Here is a 9,368-nt window from a genome sequence, read left to right on the forward strand (position 1 = left end):
ACTTGGTATTTTTGTCTTGTTTTCAGTAAAAATATCAAAAAATTTATCATAGCTTTATACAGTGTGATGGAGTTACTTTACACAATTTCACTCATATCTGCAGTGCATTTCAATTAAAAATGTAACCGTTTCATAATTACAGTACAACTGCATTTTTGGAGATGTGAATTAAATATTTGAATTGTAATTGTGATGTTTCAGCGGAGCGGTGAGTGTGTAATTGTGCACTACTTACGCATTCAGGCGGTCTGCAATACTTTGCCACGCTTTTTCTCTTTGCTTTATCACTGTGGCGGTGTTGCCTTTCTTCTTAATTATATCTTTTACCTCCTCGTATGCCTCCATGAGGATTTGTGCTTCCGACGGGGAAAAGTACGCGGCTCTAGTTGCCATGGTAAATCAGTTAATCTGTGATCTGTGGCGGGGTCTATTTGAGTGAGCCGTGAGCGCGCACCTATCCAGGATTGGTTTCACCTGGCTTAATGAATCCGTGTCTGCTCATCCTGGCTTGGTCTTTGTGCAACCAATTAAGCCTGGACGCACATGTTTTGGCTTCATTGAGCTCAGCTGAGTCATTTATCCCGGATGTCTTAATTCTACTTTTGTGCAACAGGCCCCAGGGCAAAATTTCTAAATTGAAATTACAAACTTTTGAAGCTTTTAAAAACCTCAAATACACTACAAGTGCAGGAAAATTCTCAGCAACCAAAGATGATGACCCTTTGGCTGGAGAGGATCTCTGTGAGCTGCAGACATATTTATGAATAATCATCTCTTCACTGAGAACAGCCTACCTGTTTACTCAGTGCACTCAATGATGTTGTTATTTCAGTGTTTTGTTTGTCTCTTTCTTTCAAAGATGTCTAGTTATCTGTGTCTGTGTCTGTTCAGACCTCTCCAACCCACATCATGTCTGAAGAGCAGGTTGAGAGCATTAATACCTCTCTCAAACACAGCAGAGGACAATGGAACAGAACAGGAAACAAAACACTTACAATTCCTATTTCATTTGCTGGGTTAGGCTTGGGTGGGTTTTACCTTATTTTACACCTTTCGGTATAATGAAGAAGCCGGTCAGTATTACCCAAAGTGTAGGTAATGCCGTTTCCATTTCGTCGGTCCTCCCTTATCATCTGATAACACGGATTTCATGTTTCCATGGGTACCTATTTGTGTGCTGCCGAACTATTGGGTTGTTACCAAGCCATGAACAGTCACTAAATGTCACACAGGGAAAAGTTAATCCACAGGAGGCTATCTCCTTTGAATCAATTGATCACTCAGGGGTGAGTTCGCCACAGGGTTTCTACCTGCACATGAATCTCTCTACCTTGAAGGGATTATTGTGCCGAGGTTAAACTCAGTGAGGTGCTGATGGTGTTCTCACAGCCCATTCTGTCCATTAATACCCATGTCTCATAACCATATGGGGGAACGCTATTAATTGACGGTGTGTAAGCCATCAAATAAAAATGCTATTTCTATGGTGTAATAATAACACCACTCCCAGTATTTCTTGTGGATGCATCAGTAACAAAGAGTCAAATAATGACGAGCTTAAAGAAAGCTTTTACTAACCGTAGCAGGTGCAGGTGCAGTTGAGGGGGGCCTGGGGAAATGGAACAAGACTAAAATAACTGTCTCTTTTCTTTATACATATTTGACATTTAACACAATATGTAGAAAACGTGTTAGCCGTGGAATATTCTGCGAAATGTCAGTATTAAAAAAAAGTCACAGTAGAGCTTGAGTGTCACATCACCAAAGCAACCCAGCTCACAAACATAAACATTTTTAAGGTTTCCAAGAATACAGTTGTGTGCATAGCTCTGAAAAAGAAAGAAAGAAAGTTGCTCCAATTGTTCTGTTCTGAGAAAACGGTGATGGGTCCTGACTCCTCTTTGTACCATGAACCAGAGGATGAGACAACGAGAGCAGCCTGAACATTGGGATGAATGCTGTCCACCCCCTGTAACCAGGTGCTCAATTTGTAAATGCATGAATTACTTCAACAATCAACACATCCACATCTTATCACCCAAAACATCTCTTACCATGTCCAGTAGCAGAATATCCTCCCTGCATAGGTTTTCATATTATATAACAAGGTAAATTGAAAATGGAATTATAAAAAAAGAGAGGTCTGACTGTACCTGCTGTTGAGATGCCCCTGCATACATTTTATGTTGTGTGAGATGTAGTTTTCCAGCTGCCATCTCCTTGTTGAGATTCATGCTCTATTTTTACATTGTCATTGGGGTTTCAAGTGTGCCTGTTCATTTAGCTGTCTGTGTGACCAGTGTTTATCGATTGAGAGAGAGAGGCATTGTCCGCTTGCTGGCACACTATGCCCCCATTTCCCAACACCTCTTCTCCTCTTACCCAGGCTGACATTTCCATTAGGCAAATGCTGCATACTGCTTCATGCATGGCATTACCCCTGGGTACCCGCCAAGATATCTGCCAGCGTGGTTCCAGGACAACAATCTCTCCCTCAATGTCAGGAAGACCAAGGAGCTGATCGTGGACTATAGGAAACGGAAGGCCGAGCATGCCCCCATTCACATTGACGGGACTGTAGGAGAACAGTTGAACTCACTGGACTCTACCCACACACTCACAAATACTACACTGACATTCTAACACACACACACACACACATACGCTCACACACACAAAACACACACTCACACATTGACACATTTTCACACTCTTTTTTTCACACTTTTTTTACACATGTGCTGCTGCTACTCTGTTTATTATCTATCCTGATTGCCTAGTCACATTTACTCCTACCTACATGCTCTTGAGTGGCGCAGCGGTCTAAGGCACTGCATCTTAGTGCAAGAGGCGTCACTATAGTACCTGGTTTGAATCCAGGCTGTATCACATCCAGCTGTGATTGGGAGTCCCGTAGGGCGGTGCACAATTGGCCCAGCGTTGTCCGGTTTTGGCCGGAGTAGGCCGTCATTGTAAATAAGAATTTGTTCTTAACTGACTTGCCCAGTTAAATAAAACAATATATACATTACCTCAATTACTTCAACTACAGTACCTCGTACCCCTGCACATTGACTCGGTACAGGTACTCCTTGTATATAGTCTCTTTATTGTGTTACTATTTCCTGACATTTGTTTTGCAAATTGTTTGTACTTTTTAACTCTGCATTGTTGAGAAAGGGCTCGAAAATATGCATTTCACAGTAATGTTTACACCTGTTGTATTCGGTGCATGTGACAAATAAAATGTTATTTATTTTGTTATGGAGAGTTGACTTACATTTGAATATTGTAATTGCAAAGAATATTTTCATATTCATGAAAACTTTGTATTTTAATCAGTGGAGTACAGCAGTTTTGCAGGGACCCCAAGCAAGGTCTGTTTTTGGGGAACACAGCTAAATTCCTACAATTCTACACGTTTTGCAACACACCACCAGATCCTGCAGTACACCTCCAGTACTCCAGTGATTTTGGATCATTAAGTTTTAGATTTGGTTCATTAAGAAATTCTAGCGACCATGACTGAATTCAAACGTGAGTTGGTTTCGGGGTGTGGTTTGATGTGGGTGTCTCGTATGTGTGTTCAAAGGTGGGAAGAGTTAAACAAATTCTTTAGCCAATTCGCTTCAGCCGGCTGGCGTACAACTGTGGCAAAGTTGGTATGACTTTGAATAGTCTATCTCCGAAGCTAGTTAGGGACTGTCAATAAATTACAAAATGTAAATGAGACAATATTTTCGTGTTGCACAGCTTTAAGTTTTCTCATTAAAAGTTTTCAATATTTGAATATGGTTTCTACAATTTACAGTTGGTTTGAAATTTGGAGCTATTGGAATTTTAACATATTGTCCCATGACCCATGGTCCCTAACCAGCCCCATAGGGATATCCAAAGTCAACCCACATCTACCACAGGCATTATGATGGGGTCTATGAAGCTGCACTCTGAATTGATGATTACTTCTGTTTTGCCAGCTGTGGGCAGAACATTAAAATGGATGTGCTGATGCTGTCACGACCACAAGACTGACTTTATGACCAAAATTATCTATGCCACATATTGTAGGCTGTTTTCTAAATGAGAAGTCGTTTTTTAGGGGCTGTTGCTCTTTAAAGGTTTTTGCCAATGACAGGTTCAAGTAAACTACCTTTGACATTTACTGAGGCTGAGACATCTTAGGAGGAGGAATGAGCTAAAAATAGAAAAGTGCAAGGTCAATGAAATGATTCCAATAGAGACAATTCCATTCCAACTTCTGCCTTGACACCATAATGTATCTTCAAAATGGCTTGTCTGCCACCTTCACCAGCAAAAGCTGCTGTAGATGACAGCTCTGCTACCTGCATTGGTAGAGGCTGCTGCCTATGTCAGCACTGTTACCTCCACTGGCAGCATTAGATGACAGGTCCGCAGTCATTCTGGGTAGTGTTTATTTATCCTCCAAGACAAATGATAATACACATGAAATGAATGTGTTGAACAGTGGAACAATTGTAGTTATAAGAGCTGTCATTGTTTTGACAAATGATTTATATTTAAACTAGAATACTGACAAGGGGAGCTGTTTTGAAGCCACTGGGCCTCCATCTTGGCACTCCCCCACCGTTATTTTTTATTTATTTAGAAGCCATGCATTTATTCATGTCTATATTTGTTTTTGCCACGCTTATTCTATTACAAAAACCTTTATGCATACGTCTGCATAATATTATGTGAGCTAAACATAAACAATTTTAAATATAAAAATATAAAATACAATTTTTCCTTAAAGTATAATTTTTGGAAAGTTATAATGTCACTGTACCCACTACAACAACAAAATATTTAAATACATGTAAATGTGTCCTTGAAACATTTAATTGAAATACTGTAGAATTCCATTAATTCCTATGGAGGACTGCTTCTTCTGGGGAGTTCCAATATGGCAGATCATTGGCAACAAAACCTGACCATTAAATAGCATCATCAATCTAGGGTTTATAGACAGGTTGGTTGTTTAACAACAAAACCAACATGTCCACAACTATGGAGCAAAAAACAGACAGGGTTGGCTTAGATTTTTTGACAACATATATTTAGTCTCCAAATGTTTATTGAAAACATAAACACATTTGCACAATGAGCACTTATTGTGTCCGAAATACATTGTTACAGTTGTTGGTTAAATATCTAGCCAATTTTAGTCATATTAGCATTGATATGAAATCAGTCAAACACCTTAAAACAAGACATGGTATCAAGAACAAGCTAAAACTTATGATTCCCCACATGGCAACTTCTTGTCATTGTTGCCAGCTATCTGACCATTCAGAATCACAACAAAGCATGGCTTCTGCCCCTGTCGATGGGCGCGCATCATGTTCATGACGTTGTCAGCTAACCCGTCTCTATACCTCATTGGTTTTGACAGGCAATCAAATCTAGATTTATTTTCAAAATTGTATTTGTTTACTTGGATCCCCATTAGCTTTTGCAGAAGCAGCAGCTACTCTTACTGTGGTCCAGAAAAAACACAAAACATGACAACTAACAAAACACTGATACACTTATAGACAAGGACAGTCACACGATCCACAGCAGCAGCAACAGAATGAGATGACAAACCCCTCAGCTGTTTTCATCTTTACATTTTGGATATATCTTTTCATTCATTGTTCATCTTAAATGCAGTCAGTGTCATTATTTTGTTGTCTCAGAACTAATTATCTGCTGTCTGCCTCTTCTGCCTCTGGCTATTATTGAGGTATGAGTTTTCTTCTGAGTTCGTAGATGGAGAATGATCAAATATAAGAGGGAAAGAGCCCAGTTATAGTGTATGCAAATTACTATGGAATAACATTAGCATGCAAAACTGCTAAGAATCCCATGATGAGAAAAGCTAAGTAATCCCACACTTTTGATTGGTGGGTTAAATATAATCTTATCTTGTCAGCACTAATCACATTGTTTCTATTACCATAATCACACACTGGGCTCGAAGTAATCTGGAGTCTTTTTATGGTACTGTACACTGAATATGCAGACAGGTAAAGACAGCTGTGTGACTGCTTGATTATCTGCGAGGAGCCAAGAACGGCAGAGAGCTGACAGCTTGTCCAACAATGCCTGTTGCTGTTGTCAAGGGTGTCGATCTCTGCATTTTCCTCTCTCTATATCTCCATCAGTCACGATTCACAGAGCATCTTACTCTGTTCTATTCTAGATCGCCTCAAACTGCCTGCCTACGTCACAACTCCATTTTTAACTCCATTCGTCTCTTCTGCCCCAATGTCACTAATCTGTCAAGGAAATGGGCAAGCAATTTTCTTTGCCTGTGCAGATGATATGGTGTCCATTATAGTCTATCTGTTGCTTGTCAAGTTACCATTCTTGGCTCTAAGAGTTCTCCTTTAAAGTTTCAAGTTGTTATACAGTTTCAGTCTATTTCTAGTCATATTAATGATCTGTTATAATAGGACACGACTACCGTAAAACATTTTCTATTTTCTTTTTAAAATCACAAACACCCCCAGACTTAAGCTTATCCACGTTTTGCCCCGGTGATATAGAAGAGATAGTGAAAATTATAATATCTGATTTGTTGCTCTCTTCAGCAGAATCATCTGATATCATAAGACTTTACTGAGTGTGAGCACACACTGATTCAGTGTTTTCATTCAATACTAGCCTTTGTTTGTGTCATCGAAGCCCCCAAGTAGCCCAGTTAAAATCTTCCTCTGACACTTTCATGTGCATGGATTTACTTAATTTGTAAATTTTGATTTCAATTTTATTTAACCAGGTAGGCTAGTTGAAAACAAGTTCTCATTTACAACTGCGACCTGGCCAAGATAAAGCAAAGCAGTGCGACACAAACAACAACACAGAGTTACTATCACGTTCCTGACCTTATTTCCTTTGTTTAGTCTTTGTTTAGTTGGTCAGGATGTGAGCTGGGTGGGTATATTCTATGTTTTGTGTTTCATTGGTTTAGGTGTGTCTTATTGGCCTGATATGGTTCTCAATCAGAGGCAGGTGTTTTACGTTGTCTCTGATTGGGAACCATATTAAGGTAGGCTGTTTTCAGTGTTTGTTTGTGGGTGATTGTTCCTGTTCGTGCGTTCATTGTTTTTTCATTGTTCACTTGTTCAGGACTGTAGCGTCGTTGGTTTCGTTTTGTTTATTGTTTTGTTCGTGTTAGAAAAGTATTCTAATAAATATGGATACATACCACGCTGCATATTGGTCTGATCCTTGCTCCTCCTCAGACGAGGAGGATTACGACGATCGTTACAGTTACACATGGAATAAACAAACATACAGTCAATTATACAATAGAAAAGTCTATATACAGTGTGTGCAAATGAGGTAGGATAAGGGAGGTAAGGCAATTAATAGGCCATAGTGGAGAAATAATTACAATATAGCAATTACACACTGGAGTGATAGATGTGCCGAAGTTGAGTGTGCCAGTAGAGATACTGGGGTGCAAAGGAGCAAAAATAAATAAAATAAATAACAGTATGGGGATGAGGTAGTTGGATGGGCTATTTACAGATGGGCTATGTACAGGTGCAGTGATCTGTGAGCTGCTCTGACAGCTGGTGCTTAAAGTTAGTGAGGGAGATATGAGTCTCCAGATTTTTGCAGTTCGTTCCAGTCATTGGCAGCAGAGAACTGGAAGGAAAGGTGGCCAAAGGAAGAATTGGCTTTGGGGGTGACCAGTGAAATATACCTGCTGGAGCGCGTGCTACGGGCGGGTGCTGCTATGGTGACCAGTGAGCTGAGATAAGGTGGGGCTTTACCTAGCAAAGACTTATAAATGACCTGGAGCCAGTGGGTTTGGCAACGAATATGAAGCGAGGGCCAGCCAACGAGAGCATACAGGTCGCAGTGGTAGGTAGTATATGGGGCTTTGGAGACAGAACGGATGGGACTATGATAGACTGCATTCAATTTGCTGAGTAGAGTGTTGGAGGCTATTTTGTAAATGACATTGCCGAAGTCAAGGATCGGTAAGATAGTCAGTTTTACAAGGGTATGTTTGGCAGCATGAGTGAAGGATGCTTTGTTGCGAAATAGGAAGCCGATTCTAGATTTAATTTTGGATTGGAGATGCTTAATATGAGTCTGGAAGGAGAGTTTACAGTCTAACCAGACACTTAGGTATTTGTAGTTGTCCAGATATTCTAAGTCAGAACCGTCCAGAGTAGTGATGCTGGACGGGCGGGCAGGTGTGGGCAGCGATAGGTGGAAGAGCATGCATTTAGTTTTACTAGAATTTAAGATCAGTTGGAGGCCACGGAAGGAGAGTTGTATGGCATTGAAGCTTATCTGGAGGTTAGTTAACACAGTGTCCAAAGAAGGGCCAGAAGTATACAGAATGGTGTCGTCTGCGTAGAGGTGGATTAGAGAATCACCAGCAGCAAGAGCAATATCATTGCAGTATACAGAGAAAAGAGTCGACCCGAGAATTGAACCCTGTGGCACCCCCATAGAGACTGCCAGAGGTCCGGACAACAGGCCCTCCGATTTGACACACTGAACTCTGTCTGAGAAGTAGTTGGTGAACCAGGCGAGGCAGTCATTTGAGAAACCAAGGTTGTTGAGTCTGCCGATAAGAATGCAGTGATTGACAGAGTCGAAAGCCTTGGCCAGGTCAATGAATACAGCTGCACAGTATTGTCTCTTATCGATGGCGGTTATGATATCATTTAGGACATTGAGCGTGGCTGAGGTGCACCCATGACCAGCTCGGAAATCAGATTGCATAGCGGAGAAGGTACGGTGAGATTCGAAATGGTCGGTGATCTGTTTGTTAACTTGGTTTTCGAAGACCTTAGAAAGGCAGGGTAGGATAGATATAGGTCTGTAGCAGTTTGGGTCTAGAGTGTCTCCCCCTTTGAAGAGGGGGATGACCGCGGCAGCTTTCCAATCTATGGGGATCTCAGACGATACAAAAGAGGGGTTGAACAGGCTTGTAATAGGGGTTGCAACAATTTTGGCAGATAATTTTAGAACGAGAGGGTCCAGATTGTCTAGCCCGGCTGATTTGTAGGGATCCAGATTTTGCAGGTCTTTCAGAACATCAGCCATCTGGATTTTGGTGAAGGAGAAATGGGGGAGGCTTGGGCAAGTTGCTGTGGGGAGTGCAAGGCTGTTGACTGGGGTAAGGGTTGCCAGGTGGAAAGCATAGCCAGCCGTAGAAAAATGCTTATTGAAATTCTCAATTATCGTGGATTTATTGGGGGTGACAGTGTTTCCTAGCCTCCGTACAGTGGGCAGCTGGGAGGAGGTGCTCTTATTCTCCATGGACTTTACAGTGTCCCAGAACTTTTGGGAGTTTGTGCAACAGGATGTACATTTCTGTTTGAAAAAGCTAGCTT

Source organism: Salvelinus alpinus, chromosome 18 (genome assembly GCF_045679555.1).
Source record: "Salvelinus alpinus chromosome 18, SLU_Salpinus.1, whole genome shotgun sequence".
Lineage (NCBI taxonomy): Eukaryota > Metazoa > Chordata > Actinopteri > Salmoniformes > Salmonidae > Salvelinus > Salvelinus alpinus.